General features: G+C 39.6%; 1 long non-coding RNA gene across 1 annotated transcript in view; it reads left to right on the plus strand.

Annotated features, from left to right (window-relative positions):
• Positions 1–15,436, plus strand: part of LOC114135840 (uncharacterized) — a 51,226-nt gene extending 35,790 nt beyond the window's left edge. The window contains exons 4-5 of the long non-coding RNA XR_003593664.1: positions 8,990–9,074; positions 14,999–15,436. This is a non-coding gene — a long non-coding RNA (uncharacterized LOC114135840). The remainder of the gene's footprint in view (positions 1–8,989; positions 9,075–14,998) is intronic.
• Positions 15,437–15,733: the final 297 nt, after the last annotated feature.

Consider the following 15,733-nt stretch of genomic DNA (forward strand, 5'->3'; position numbering starts at 1 on the left):
ATAAGGCTCCATGTGCAAATGGACATAAAGAATATCTTAAGGGTGGCTTCATATTTGGATCCATCTATATATTTTAGTTCCAAGGGATACACTGAATAAAGACAATAAGTATTTAAGTCTCGCTTATGTTTGCAGAGAAATGTGTTAAAACGTCTTGGTTAAGACTGCCATGAACAGACGGAATTAAAAAGGTCGACATTATGGAAGATTTTGCAAAAAAAATTTAAGATGGATATTTTGAATGTAAATGTAAACCAATAACTAGATTTGTAATGGAATATTGACACCTCTCCTTGCTTGCATGACTATCTTTTCAGTTTTTCTTAGTTTCTTTCCTGTGTTTATTAATGCTAGTTTCATTGTCATTTGAGATGCACCAATACGATATTAATATCTGTAACTGCGCTTTGTGCTGTGAGTGACGTCATGCTTTATTTATTTTACATTATATTTGGAATTCATTTGGAGTTTCCTTCTTCTGTTTCTTTATCTAGTTCACTGTTGCACTCCTAACTGCGCTGACTAAATGAATTAAAGTTGTTGTTTTACCTGTTTGACCAACCTTGTGAAGCTTTTGGTGTATTTTATTGTGCTTTACTGGTACCGATGACTCTAATTCAGTACAGTATCTCTGTTTTTTTTTAAAAAAAAGTTTTAAGTCAAATCATCAGTTTCCGCATCGTATCGGTATCAGCTGATACAAAACCTCAGATATCGGTATCGAAAGAGAAAAAAGTGGATCGGTGCATCCCTATTTGTAATCATTTGTGATTTGCAAATTGACATAATTGCTTAATATTAGCTTTTTTTTTACGGGGTTATGGTGTATGTGAGGGAAATGCATTTTTGAATGGTTTTTTTTTTGTCTTGCATCTGTAGTTTCTAGAAGAATTGTGCAAAATTCTAAACAGTATGAAAAATATTGTGTTTCAAATGTAGTACTGTATAAATGTGTAAAAAAAAAAAAAGCAAACCTTTACTTATATTTGTATAGGACATTACATGGAAAATACACACGTTCAAAAAGGCTCTGTGCACATTTTATGGTTTCCTGTAATTAACATTTCAGAGCTTCTTTTTTGAGACATGAGTTTGAAATACAGTAATATAAATTTAAAAAGGTTGATTGAAACTGCTTGTTTTTTTCCCCTCCAAATGCATGGCAAAGAAAAAAAAAGTACTCAGTTTAGGAAATATCTTTTTTCTTTTTTTAACTTCTCCCGTGAGATTCAGCTGAAATTATGTGATCTAATAGCAACAAATCGGAGGAGGAAGAGGAAGACGAAGGAATTACCTTCAAGTCTGATTCGAAGCACCGACCTGCTGCCAAGCCCCATCCCTGGAGTAAGGAGCAAAAAATGTGCCTCGCTGCACTCAACTTCCCTCCACCTAATGAAGATAAAACAGGCCTGCTGCTCTACAGGCTGTCTGAATGCAAGCCATTACTGCAGCTAATTGGTAATTACCAGATTAATCAGCAAAACAAGCAACTTTCAACAAGTTCCAGTTAAAAAAAAAAAAAGCAGTTTTTTTTTTTTAGTCTGCTGGAGTTTCAGATGAAACCGCATTAGTGCTAAAACAAGCCAAGCGTCTGTATTTGACTTTAATGAGACATGAATCTCATTTCCATGAAGGGCGCGCTGCACGCCTCAGGAATGTCGGGAGCCTTTTCTGAAGGAGCCTGCATGCTGTTCAACAGGAAGTTGCATGTAGGGCTCGCGCAGCTACCGGAGACTCCTCGGCTACCGGCGGGAAGCTCCAGAGGAGAATATGAAACATTAAATATGTATTACCTGAATGATTACAGAAGCATGCGGGACTAGGGAGCGGAGTGATCCTTTCGTGTTGCTGTAACAGCCCGTCTAAGTTGGTCTCATTAGCGCCGTTCCCACAGCTCGGTGTGGGCTAACAAGATAGCCGACATTCAGCCTCTAATTAGCTCCTTTGGTACCCCTCCGCTCCCGTTCTCAGAGCTCAGCATCCGACTTCGCTGTAGTAGTCTTGCTTTGTCGGGCGTAGGGCGAGAGTTATCGATTGCTGCTTTCATGATAAATTCCCTTTGTGCGATGGAAGCCAGTTAGCGAGGACTGGGCAGACCTTTCTCTCAGAGAAAAGGTTTTTGGTGCAGCGTAAGAAATTTATTCTGGGTTCCTTCAAATTAGGAAAATAATGAAACATTGTGTAGTTGTTGACCAGCATGAGTTGAACGCTCATGACTGAAGGGAGGAGGTTAAATTGTTCGAGGGCCAACAAATAATCCTTTAAAATGCAACACAAGTAATGAACTGCATCACTTTGAAACAGTGCCTGGAAAGTTCTTCACATCTATTGAACTTTTTCCACTTTTGACACAACTGTCAGAATAGCTTGAGATTTTTTTTTCTTTTTTTTATTTGATGGACGGTTTTCTAATTTTTATAGTTATCTGAAAAATCTCCATTTATATTCAATCTCACTATGTAAATACTTTGCATAAAGATTTTTTGGGGTTTTTTTTAGGATGCACATCTAAAATATTGCCTTAATAATTCAATATTTTGAAGTTTATGAAGATACATGTTTCATCATGTTCTGTCTGCTCTTTCGGTAGATTCTCTCACTTGAGCTGTGAATCTTTGCAGGTCTCTTGGCTGCCTGCTCTGGTTACGTCTCTCTTTGTGTGGCCCTTTAGTCTTTGTGGATGGCCAACCATTAGGTTTGCCTACTTTTTATATTTTTTGAGTAGTGTTTAAGATGGTTCAGGATGCATTCTTGCCAGGCCTTTTTTTTTTGTCAAACTCTACTTTGTTTGTCTTAAAAGCGCTGTTCCTTTGCGGAGGTGTGAATGCACAATTGAACTCTGATACGGACCAAAAAATAAAACTCTGGTCCACCTAAAAAGCTAGATCTCGATTCGATTAAAGTGAACTCTGGGCTGTTTACATTTGTATCCATTCGAAATGACTCCAAAAGCAGGAAGCACATTATAGTGCATAGCTTTCTGTAATGCCAAAGACAAAAGAGAAATCCTACAGCCGCTAAAATCTGGCACTACTCCATTTTTGTTTACATTTTGCGAAGAAGGACGTTGCGCTCATGTCGCCTGCTCAGGTTTTAGTGTCATTTCCTTCCTGCAGCTCCACCACAGGCGAGGAGGGTGAACAGGTTTTCCTATTAGCTTGGATCTTTTGACAGTGCAGTATGAAGGAGAACCGCACCAACTGAAAATGTAACAAATGGCGTAATCTTGGCTCCCAATCGAACCGAGTCTACCGGACTACCAGATGTCTTTTTAACATCAACCAAAAAAAACTAATTAACTCCATTGCAAGTTAGTGGTTGTAAAGTGAGAAAATGTGGAGAAGTTATAAACATACGTGTGAGTTGCTCCTGATCAATGAAATGACTGGTCCCAGTGAGCCAAACAATCGTTGGCAAGTTGCATTTGATGCAGGAGTGTGCCCAGGGAAGGCTGGCAGCCCACCGGTGGGAGAGTGAATGACGAGGGCAGAGGAAGGTTGAGAGACTGGAGGTCGTGAACAACTCTGAGTGAGCAACCCTTCCACCCCGAGTGTTGGGTGTCCCTCCACAACATGCCAGCATTTATTTAGCACTAGGCAACAAGTTGAAGGGAAATTTAATCTCCTTGCGGGCAGCTGGCCGGCTGCTCCTTCAGAGGGAGCCGCCGCGATCTTCATGGCGTCTTCTCACTCTCACGTCTGTCTTAACCTGCATGAAGTCTCCCCCTGTGAAAGGTGACGTTTGAACCCTCTTTTGGTCTACCAGTCAAGCTTCTCTTATGTGACCAAGTCGCCAACTCTCAAGTTACAAGGAACGGTGGGTATCTTGTCAATGATAGCCTACGGGCAGATGCAAAGCTGCTGTGTGAAATTGGAAGTGTTCATCACTCACTTTCCAAGTTATTGCCCTTTGAAAACCCAAGATTCTTGATGTGTGAGCTATCTGGACCCAATTCAAATTGACTATGAAACCAGATCATGAACACATGGCACAAGTTTAATCTCACCAAGTAACGGTATGTTTGACCAAACACATGGATGAGAGATGATTTCCGAATTTTAAAATCAACTCTAGCTGTGCTTCCACTACAAATGTGCTCCAATCCTTCTCAATATTCTGCTGTTGTCAAAGAAACACAATTTTGCAATTGCGGTGTTTCCGTTAAGTAAGAAACGCAATTAAAATCACCTGTGAATATGTTTGTTCACAAGACAAGTCACTAACATTCTGCGCCATGATCCTCCAACTGCTTCCTGTCGTCTTCATGGTTTGTACCAGTGGCAACATGCAGTTGTTGATCATGTGACTCATGTGACACAAAGTCTTTCTATTGCAGTTTTGCAAGCTAAACCAATTTTGATATGACCAAAAAAAGGCCACCTGATCCTAATACCAAAACTTTATTGACAAGTTTTTCCAAAATTGGTGTTTCCAAGACGCGAGTTTATTTCCAAAATGTCAAACTGCAGTTTATACGGTAAATGGAAATGCAGCTAGTGATATGACGTAACAAAGCTCTTTTTAAACGGTTTTGACCAGAGATTGAACTTCATCAGTAGTTCTATAAATACTGCTTTATATAAATTTCACAATTTTGTTGTATTTACTGTCGACCTTAACTTTAACCAACTGTTAAAGGTCCTAGTGACGTGTGTTGCAAATTAGCCAAGGCTGCGCACATTGTGGTGCAGGCATTGCATATTTTGTGTATCTGTCCTTACCAAAGAAACAATAAAATAAAAAATCACAAGTCACAAATCATAAATTGGAAAAATAATTTTTTCGCCATGCAGAAAGTGCAATGGAAGAACCGTCCTATCTCATTAGGATGTCGACATCGATTAGAAATGATCTGCGCAGTATTTGAAGGCCTCACTGTAGTGGGGTTTTGGTGTCAGACCCTCACAGAGTCTCGCTTTGCCTGCCTGATTAATGATGAGAAAGGTCAGCTAAACAAGCTGTGCAGCTCTCCATTTCCAGACAACAAGCCGAGGTGTAGGGTTCACTGCTTTCAATCAGATTTATCAGGACCATGTTATCGCCTCCGCCTGCTGCATGCAGGTCAATGAAGTGGCTCCAAATGGAAACCATAAATGGGCTTTTAACGTAGAGCAAAACGGCTGGCTTGACATTGAAAGAGCTGGCCTTAGTGTCCAGTCCATATAATGTGATGCCAAGTGTTGAATACATTTTATATGGTTTCCTTCTGACCTGAAGGAAAAGGTTTTCTGTGACTTGTGTTAAAATATTTAAAATCCGACTTGGAACCTGGAAAGCAGGAACAGTTAAGTATTTGTGAATTTTAAGCCAGGTGAATGAAAACTGTCTTCAGCATTTTCTAATGTTTTTATAAATCAGGTATTCATGTTATAATGTGTCCTTTGGAACGTCCCAGGCGGGTCGCAAAATGAGACCATGTACATCTGTGGCATTTACACCAACTATGAACCGGATCTGGTCGTCTTGTAAAGACGCATTCAGATGACGTTTGTTGTAAATTGGCGCTATATAAATAAACTGAAGCGATTTGGCAGTAATTCTCCTGGTGCATTTAGAATATGGGGTGTTTTAAATATTTCAACTTCCTATTTTTTCTAACATCACAAACTTCTTAATCCCAACTTTTTTTTTTTCCCGTATATGACAGTAGGCTGACAGGGAAGGAGAGGGGGGAAGACATGCGGCAAATGTCGTTGGGTCCGGGAGTCGAACCCGCGACGGCCGCGTCAAGGACTCAAGGCCTCCAAATGTGGGTCGCGCTAACCACTACGCCACCACGGCACGCCCCCTTAATCCCTACTTAAACAACTATCTGAAAAGATTCACCTCTGACTGGTTCAGTTGGTGTTTTTATGAACAAATATGGTATGTTTCCAACTAAAATGACTGGAATGCTATGAAATGTCATAGAAATGCATATAAAAAAACATGTTAAAACCACAATACATGATCCTCTATCAATAGCAACAATTTCAAGTATTCCTGTCTTGAAACCTCCCGTCTTCTAATTTCTAGAGCAAGCTCTATTTAAAGTGTTCAGTAGCGCTTTTAATTAGTTTTCCATTTCTTTGAAAGACAAACTAAGCTATGAAAAAGGCATTTTGAATCCCAGCCAGTTCCATTTTCACCTTATTTGTTAGGTAAATGTCAGGGGGTGGAGGGAAACCAGCGCAGATAGCAGTCTAATAGGAAACAGGTGTAATAAAAATATAAAAGGTGAGCTCTAAAGATGATATACTGTGTAGCAAAACCCTGATGAATCCATCGGACTCACAGAGCTGGTTTCTCAGGCACATAACGGATTGGCTGTGATGAGGCCTGCAGCCTGATCAGGGCTTTGGTCAGACAGGCTTCATCAAGACGCGGAGCTCTCCCAGTACCAGGCAGGAGAGATCCTACCATAATGATTCACGATACATGTACCTGCAACTGTATACAGTGTAATGTACATGTATTCATATCGTTGGAACTTTTTCACATGTCGTGTACGTCCACAAACATTACTGCATTTGTGCGTTTTTATTCTTTAGCTTTTTTTTTTCTTTTCTTCAGTAGCAAGTTTACATCAGCAACATAGGGCATCGTGAAACTGTTAGATTACATTTACATGGACTATGTTTGAAAATTTGTTGAAATGTAAAGGTAATTGGTTGCCCATGATTTTATGTAGGGGTTTTATGCACTTTGTTTTCTGATTTAGATTGGTAAAAAGTGTTAAAAATTACACTTGCTCAACGTCAGTGATCATCTAATTTGTGTTTGTCTGTCTGGTATGTGAAATCTCAATAAATCCAAGTGAGTGTTCTATTTATATGACAAAATGTAAAGAAAATAAATAAAAACAACATTTTTGATATGAATGCTTTTGCAAACTTAAGACAAATCACGTAAATTCACTTGTTTCAACAAAAACTAACCCCAAAGCTCTTCAGAAATTGTTTTTGGAGAATAGGAAATAAATATATTTTTTTGAGGTCACTCTAGCCACATTTTCACATCTCTTATTTTACGCTTTGCAGAGAAATTCTTAATGGCAACGTTGAAAGCACAGCAATTCTTCTGCAAAAGGCAATTGAGCGCCGCAGCCACAACCCACAAGTAATCGAGAAGATCTAACTTAAATACCCCTATTCACCGTCACGGAACAACAAAGGGCTTTCCCATCAGTCACTTGTTCTTCCGTGCAGAGGACTCGCGTGAAAACGCCTCGGCCCACAGCGGGACCGCGCCGTTGTTTTTACATACGTCTCCCTGTTGTGTGTTTTTATTTTTTATTTCTTTTAAAGTCTAGAGATTAAAGCTGGTCCTGAACAAAGCTGGTAATGCTCACAGCGATAAAGGCAATTAAGGCAATTTAATGATAAGATCAATGAATTCATGAAATATGGTTGTTCAACGCGAGTCATCGCTGGGGGACGAAACCAAAGAACTCCTGAGACGTGCAGGTAATTAACAGGCCAAGATGGATGTAAACACGGGGCTCTCGCAGGGGAGTCATGCTCAGATGGAGTCTTGTTGTTTTTCCTTTCTTTCTTTTTTTTTTTTTTTTTTTAATTCATTCTCACGAGCAAACATTGCGCTCCGACGCTGGGCAAACTCCAGACACAGAAGATCACCACCAAGATGCTGCACAAACATTCACGCAACTGCCAGGAAAGACGTCTTCTGATTCAGAGGAACAAAATTTTTAGATTCATGTTGTGTTTGTCAGATTTACCAATTTATTAACCCTTGACACATCTGCTCTGAGAAAAGACTCTTCCCTTGATCAGATGAAATGATGAGACTTCACCAGATCTTCATGTTTCACATTACGTTGGTTCTAGTTCCTCTCTCCCAAGATTTCATCTGATTTAAACTCCCTTCTCCCTTCTTCAGAGTTTTTCGTCCTCCACCAACATACATCATGACACAGCAGGGCTTAGAATAGGGAAGCTTAGTTAATGGGACTCTGGATGGAGCAAAATACGGGACAATACTGGAGGAAAACCTGCTACACTCTGCAAAACAGAGGGAGAGGTTCACTTTCCAGCAGAACCCTGAACACACACCAAGATCTACTGTAGACTGGTTTAGATCAAAGCATGTGCTCAGTCAGTAGCTGTTTCATTTGACCTTATAATTGCACAATTTGACATTTCAAAAATAAATTTCCTTAATGGAAACATGCCAAATTCGAAAAAAACGTTTCTTTTTTTTATAAGATGTTTTTCCACTATATGAGCTGGGTTTTTTGGCCTCATTGAAATGGGTTTATTTCACAAAACTGCAACGGAAACCCTTTTTTCACACGGCACGAGTCACATGATCAACAACCAGATGTTTCCACTGGCGCAAACCACGAAGAAGACGACAGTAGGAAGTAGTTGGAGGCTCCTGGCACGGCATGTTTTTCAATGACTTGTTGTGTGACAAACAGTTATTTATATGATTTTAGTTGTTTCTTATGTAATGGGAATGTTGCAAACGCGAAATTGTTTTGTTTTTTTTTGTCCATTATTGACAAAGTTTTACACACATTTGCAATGGAAACACAGGTAGTTTCTAGACCAAAATTTGATGGACAATCTGTGGGAAGTGGAATTCAGAAACTTAACTCTCTAGCTAAGATTGTCTATTTAAAGAGGAATTGACAAAAATGTAATTCCGTACAATTACATTCTACAGTGTAATGCACAATGTGAAGGACTTGCAGCTATAGTTGCACACATCATGCTAGAATACACCTGCAGTTTTCAGATTTCTGTTTGTAAAACCATACAAATGGTTCTTTCACGTCAGTATTACACACTGTCGTGTTAATGTCTCGCATAAAACTCCAATGTAAAGGTCACTCACTGACTTTGTATCCATTCTGTTACATATAAAAAAAAATTAAAAAACACTAATGAAAATGTCAACCGGTGGGTCTGAGTGATCGTTGCACGCTAGATGGGGTAAACATATAGTAGCGTGCCTTGGATTCAGAATGAAATTGTTTTGCCTTCAGGACATGGCTGACTGATAAGAGCTGAGAGATGACAGCGGCGATAGCTGGCGACTTCACAAGAGCCGCGGGGAGTCATCTGGAAACGGTGCGTTCACTGACTGTCCTGCCAAATGTGTTTCCAAAATGGCATCAGAGGTCAGTTGAAACCAGAAGCTTGCATACACCGAGTAAAAAGATACGTTTTTTGTTTTGTTTTTTCTCGCTGTCTGAAGTTGAATCTGACCAAATTTCTCTCGTTTTAGGTCAGATGGAATAAACAGAAATATTTCTATTTGCTAAAAGGTGGCGAGAAAATGTTTTTGAGATTGAAAAGTTGCGTCTTTAAAAACCTCAGAAAGGCTGACTGTCAGATTTGTGTCAATCGGAGGCTTTTCCTATAGATGTATTTTAAGGCATCTACATAATGGGGAAAGTCAGTGGATATTAGGAAGAGAATTGTGCAGCTGGTTCGCGCAAATACTTGAAGATGCCACAGTAATCTATCAAACACTTATATTCAAGCATAGACAAAATGGAAATGTCCAATCATACTGCTCAGGAACTAGACACTGCTGTGTCCCTGACCGTGGACGCATGTCAACCAGTGGGTCTGAGTGATCGTATGGACAGCAGCTGACTTCAGTTCAGCCATGCTTTAAAGAGGCAGTATTATGTAAAAATCGATTTACATAATTTTAGAGCTTTACATTGTGTTCTAATGTTATTCCCTCATTAAAAACATACCTGCAGTAAGAAAGAGAATCACCAAAATTGCAATATTTGTTTTATTGAAATAAATATTTCAATGAAAATGAAGCAAATATTGCAACTTTCGCCCCCAATCGAACAAAGTCTGCCAGTCTATCAGGTGTGAAAACGCCCTAAATGTATGCGACAGTCAAACCAAACCAGATTTTAGTCTGGACTTGTAGTGTGCGGCTTAAAAGCAACAAAAAAAAAAACTCTCCGAAGGCTACAGCCAAGTGTCAGTAAACTGTAATATGATTAACTGAAACCTTCTCTGAACATAACACCGTTTGCGTCTTCTGTTGGGCAATGAAAGTCGCCCAAATGCCAGGTCAGACCTTTGCCATCAGTCTTGTTTTTCCACTTGTCCCATTAACTTGGCTCAATTTCCTAAATTTCCCTCCTTAAAGTAATTGCGTTGACCTTCTGGTAGCGTGAGTCTATTGAGACTGCTTCAGGTGGCACAGTGCAGGCCGCATCACACGTTTTACTCGACTCATCAGAGACTCCTGAATGCTAACTATCCTTTAAAAGGTTCCAAAAAGCCCTCATGTTCTCATTTATCCCCTCCTGTTGAACACGTCTGCCATTAATGTTCCCTACATCTGTTACTGATTCCCTGGGGAGAAGAGGGGTAATAAATTATTTTCTTTCAGGAAAGATTTCGAGGGACATTGTATTTGAGAGATGAAGGGTTTAGTATCAGATCAGTCCCGTTAAAGCATTATTTAAAGAATAATGTCTCACTTTCAACCATTACTTCATTTTTCTGGTTCAGAACCAGAAATTTCAAAGAAAGTTTCAACGTTTTAAATTATTTTGTCTTACTGAAATGCAATGTCATGACATCATAAGCGATATTCATATATTAAAAAAAAGGCTCAGGTTTATTTATTTATTTTTATCGGGCATTTATCATATAGTTCATTTATCGCGATAATTTTATCATTGTGATAGGAATTTTGATTTATCGGCGTCACCATAAATCCCAATAAATGTTTAAAACCTCCCAAAACGGTCCATGTTGCTGGGTTTGTTTTCTATTGTCTTCCGTGTTTGTTCAGTGAGAGTACCAATAAATATCAATAAGTTAGAAAATAATGGCAGACATTGTTCGTAGTTGGTGATACAAATCACACTTTATTTATTTATTTCTTTTATGGATCTGGTGTCCTAAAGAAGAATTGATATGTTTAGTGTCCTGGTTAACTATTATTGTTAATGTAGGCAATAAAAACGTAAGATTCTGTTTCACTTTTCCACACAGTAACATGTTTACTGAAGAATGTTGGGTGGTGCTTTGTTAATAAAGGCAGTTTAATGAGATTCAAATTATCCCATGTGCAAAGAAATTTATAAAGTATCCTTAACTACCCCTGGAAAATAAAAAATCTAAAGCTGTACACAAGTTCAAATTTATAATCCACAGAGTCAAAGACATACACATAAACTCATAATTCAATCCCCACTTAAACTGGGTATAATCCACAACTTTTACATGGGGTTTAGATCAGGGTAAGCCTGATCGCCGAGCCACCATAACAAACTACAGTAGTTAGCCTACTTAAATTTTCCCAGGACATGCATTTTTATGACGGCTAAAAATGACCCAAATTCATACTGTCTTGCGCAGTAAAGGCAAACATGTCACCAGAGCTTATTTGACATTGACGTCAAATAAGCTCTGAGATCTTAATGATCTGAGATCATTTTGAGTTTACAGGCAGCAGGCCTGTAAAGAGTTACACTACATTGTTCCAATTAAGACTAAAGCAAACAGTCTGTGGGAGTAAATTGCAGGCGGTAAGTCGGTTTTTGTTTTTGGAACTTGATCCGGCAAAGGGCATAAAGCATTTTCGACAAATCTTTTGTGCATGCGCACACACAGCCTAAATCCCTGCTGACAATGCAAGCTTCTTCATAATGAGGCGATTACAGATAATTAAAACATTCAGTTTCCATTCAGACTTGGCTAAGCGGTGTCAAGTGGATTTGATCTCCCAAACCTCAGTCATTGTAACTTTGGCAGAGAAATATGAAATGTAAATAAACAAAAAGTAAAAGAGTAGATAAACTACATCCCACGCCTAGCTTAGCCCAGGATTATCCACCTTTCTCTCTACGCACTTTCAACTGAATTCGTGGTGCATCCACCTTAGCTTTGAAGTGGTAAATTAAGTTTGCTCTTGTTTTGTGAATTGGAATCAGAACTGAGACGGTGAGACAACTAGTAATGCTGAACCTCTGGAGAACAATGCACAATATGCGACACCTAACTGTAACAGGGAAAAAGTCATGTAAAAAGTTTTTTTGTTTTTGTTTAGTTTTTTACTACTGGATGAAACTATTAGCATCTACATCTGGAAATGTCAATATCTACATTTCCAGATGTAGAATCTGGAATCTACAGATTCTACATCTGTAGATACAAATACTCCAGCACAATGCTGGAGAAAATACTTCTTTTTTTCTTTTTTACTTGCCGTCCATAGCCTCGCTGGAACGGTAGAACAATTCCACTCAGAATGAAATCTGGAAATGTAGGAATTATTACGTTAATTCCTTGTTGCTGAAAGGTGCTATGCAAATAAAATTTGATTTGATATTAATTTAGTCCAGTGTGCCACAGCAAAGAAAACAATAACGCAGAAAAAACCCATCAAAGAACAACTCAAAACCTCTTGTATTCTTCTTTTGTCACGCTCTGTGTCAGCTACGCTACACACCGACCCGTTGCCAAAGCAACTGACCGACACCACTACTCAGACGTAACGCACGTATGTAACGCACGTATGTTGCAGCAATGACCTGGTAATAGACGCTACTTAACCTCATTCTACGCCACGCATTTGCTTTGGCTGCACAGTTGGAGTTCTCAGAGGAACTCCAACTGACGGCAGCCTGACTTACATTCTCATTATTCCTGCTCCATAGTTTTCAGCTGCTTCAGCCACTCGGTGTGTGAAGTAGTTGAACTTCCATCCCTGGATGGTCAAATAATCAGTAAGCATGATGCAAAATTGTTTAAATATATTTGCTTCTGCTGAACGCAGATGCAGCATTCAGCTTGTATGCACCACAAATATGGAACAAACTTCCAGCTGAGTTCCTTTAAATCAAAACTTAAGAACCCAACTGTTTCTAGAACTACCTTTGATTAATGAAACATTTATCAACATATTTCTGTATGATCATTTTAATGATGGCATTTGACAAAATGTAATGTTGACTGCTTGTTTCATGATTGGTGACTGTATGATGGTTTTATGATGTAAAGCACTTAGCACTGCCTTGTTGGCTTGCTTATATCCTACTGCAGTATAACACCAAATTTTACAGCCTTTGTGCCTGTTTGCATGCAATACATGGTCAGAAACGACTTGTACAACTTATATGTGACAGGATTACATAAAACATGTTTGTTGCTATGTGAACGTACAACTTTGTAGTAAGTCATACAGCAGCTTTAGAATGACTTTCGTGCATTCTTGGTCTGTACCGCTATCGGACCAAGTGGTCAGACTTACAAAACCAAAATCCAGTTTCCACCTGATCGCATCCGTGTCTCTAAACGTTAGAGACGGTTGAGGAAGATGTCTGTTATCGATTCTGAAGAGGAAGAAAGTTCTCACAGTTTAGTGGAAAGCATGTGCTGACCTACACAAGGCGTTTCCAGATGTGACACTAATGGCTGCATTCATCCTCTGGGCGAACACGTGAGAGATGCTCCCCTTGTTTTGAAGTGTTGGTGGTAGAGTCGTTCAGTCACTGAAGGTCAAAGTAATTACAGAGTGGCGGGAGGAGAGAGGTCAGAGAGAAGTGTCTGGATTGGTTTCAGATTTCTACCTGCTGCTACAGCGTGAATGTCACTGTGAATGCTGAAAAGGCCTCCGTATCGGACAACAAACACTTGAATACAATACTATGCATGCTGACGAGGTGAAAAGCAAATTTTACTTTTACGTCTTGCGTTACCCATTTGCTTAATTATTACTTTTTCAGTAATAAATCCCTGGTTTGTGAAGTTCCAGTCTCGACATTAAACCTCCCCTTTATTACACGCTGCACACCAACTTGGTCAAAATTACGCTAACGTTTTCCTGCTGTGCAGTTAGCTGAGGTGCTGGGCTAACATTAGCATGTTTGCCCCATTTTGTTGACTCATTAATAGTGTGGCTTATGTACTTTTATTGCGGTTTCAGTTCATTATTCTTGCGCAAAAATCTGTTCCGCTCCATAAACGTTGTGCTTTATGCGTCATAAAGTGCTACGACTAGTGTTCCTGTTGCCCGAACAGCCTCTGCTTCACTGTGATTCTCATCGTAGATGGTTAAAAACTTTTCAGCTCGGCTGAAAACTAAGATTTATCACATAAAATATATAAAGTTCACAGCTTATGGTACAGTTTTGTGAACTCCTTACTCAAAATGTACTGCTACCTGACTGGCGCTATGGTTACGAGATGAAATCACAAACAAGATTTTGTAGGGACTAAACTCAAAAAAAGGCTTAAAACCTATTTAGAAACACAGCTTTGGCTTTAATGTATGAACAAAAACAGCTCATTACAAAACTGTACAGCCTATAATCTGATTAAAAATCCACAAAAAGGCAGATCGGATTTTTTTTCAAATGCAAATGTTGATTCTAGGATAAACAAAAACAAACATTATCAAGCGGTATGAAGAACAAATTGAAGATGTTGAAAATAACATCATTATCTTTTTTTCTTTTCCAATAAATTAAACGTTGCTGCAACTACAAAAACATCTCATTTTCCTGCATCGTTTTTTCTTTTTTCTTGGTGTCCAAGCTAACGGGATTTCAGAAATTGATAACGAGATATAATATGGGGGAAGAAAAGGGAATTCTATTGACTTTTATTATTCAGACTGCTTATCATGACACAGAGCATGCTTATTTAGGAAGGTATGCACATTTTTTCCACTACGATGTGCATGGAAAGCTGGATGTAAGCGTGTGGGCCCGCATGTCAGTTGTCCATGTTACAGTCCTGCTGAGCGTGACGGAGCCGCTGCTCCACAGCTGTCCTCTGACTCACTCATTTATGAAGACGTCGTCATAAATGACCTCAGCGTGCAGCGCTGTGGGAAAGCACGGGAGCTTCAGCGAAGCAGTATTAGTAATGTTCTCTTTGTTGCATTTAATATTGGCATGCTAAAAATTCTTTTAGAAATTCCTCTAAAAAATTGTTTGCGTGACATGTCAGCAATGAGAGAAGCGACCGACTCATTTATTTATTTATTTATTTTCCCCTTCCAGTTCTCCGTGTGAGGTGGAGGTACATTGAATGAAAGAGCCGTAGATAAAAGGAGATGTCAGTCACCATCTGTAGCGAGGCTGCCCACCTGCTCTGAATACCACACAGCCCGGCGGCTAATGAGATACCCGGGTGGATAGGCGGAGGGATGCGGGGATACAGTATTTCATTATGAGCCGCCGCCGGTTGGTTGATTCCTGCTCGGCTCTGATAAAGAGTGATGGCAGGACGAGGCTGCAGGAACAATGAGGTGATTATCTGAAGCTGCCAAATACCGGCAATGCCACGCCGACCCGACTGATATCAATTACTGGGATCTGGGGCTCAACTTGACCCAGGTGGAAAATGCATACCAAGCTCCTGTTGGACATTTTCAGAAATATATATATATATACCGTATATATATATATGCTCTGCATATAAGCATGCTCTGTGTCATAATAAGCAGTCTGAATAATAAAAGTCAATAGAATTTTGTCTCATTATCAATTTCTTTTTTTTTTTTTTTTACCCCTCCAGGGGGTCTTTTGTGGGCTCTAGTGGGCTGACAGAAACGGGGAAGGAGAGGAGGGAAGACATGCGGCAAATGTCGTCGGGTCCGGGAGTCGAACCCGCCACGGCCGCGTCGAGGACTCAAGGCCTCCAAATACGAGTCGCGCTAACCGCTACGCCACCACGGCACGCCCCTCATTATCAATTTCTGAAATCCCGTTAGCTTGGACACCAAGAAAAAAAAC

The sequence above is a fragment of the Xiphophorus couchianus genome, chromosome 20 (assembly GCF_001444195.1).
Source record: "Xiphophorus couchianus chromosome 20, X_couchianus-1.0, whole genome shotgun sequence".
Lineage (NCBI taxonomy): Eukaryota > Metazoa > Chordata > Actinopteri > Cyprinodontiformes > Poeciliidae > Xiphophorus > Xiphophorus couchianus.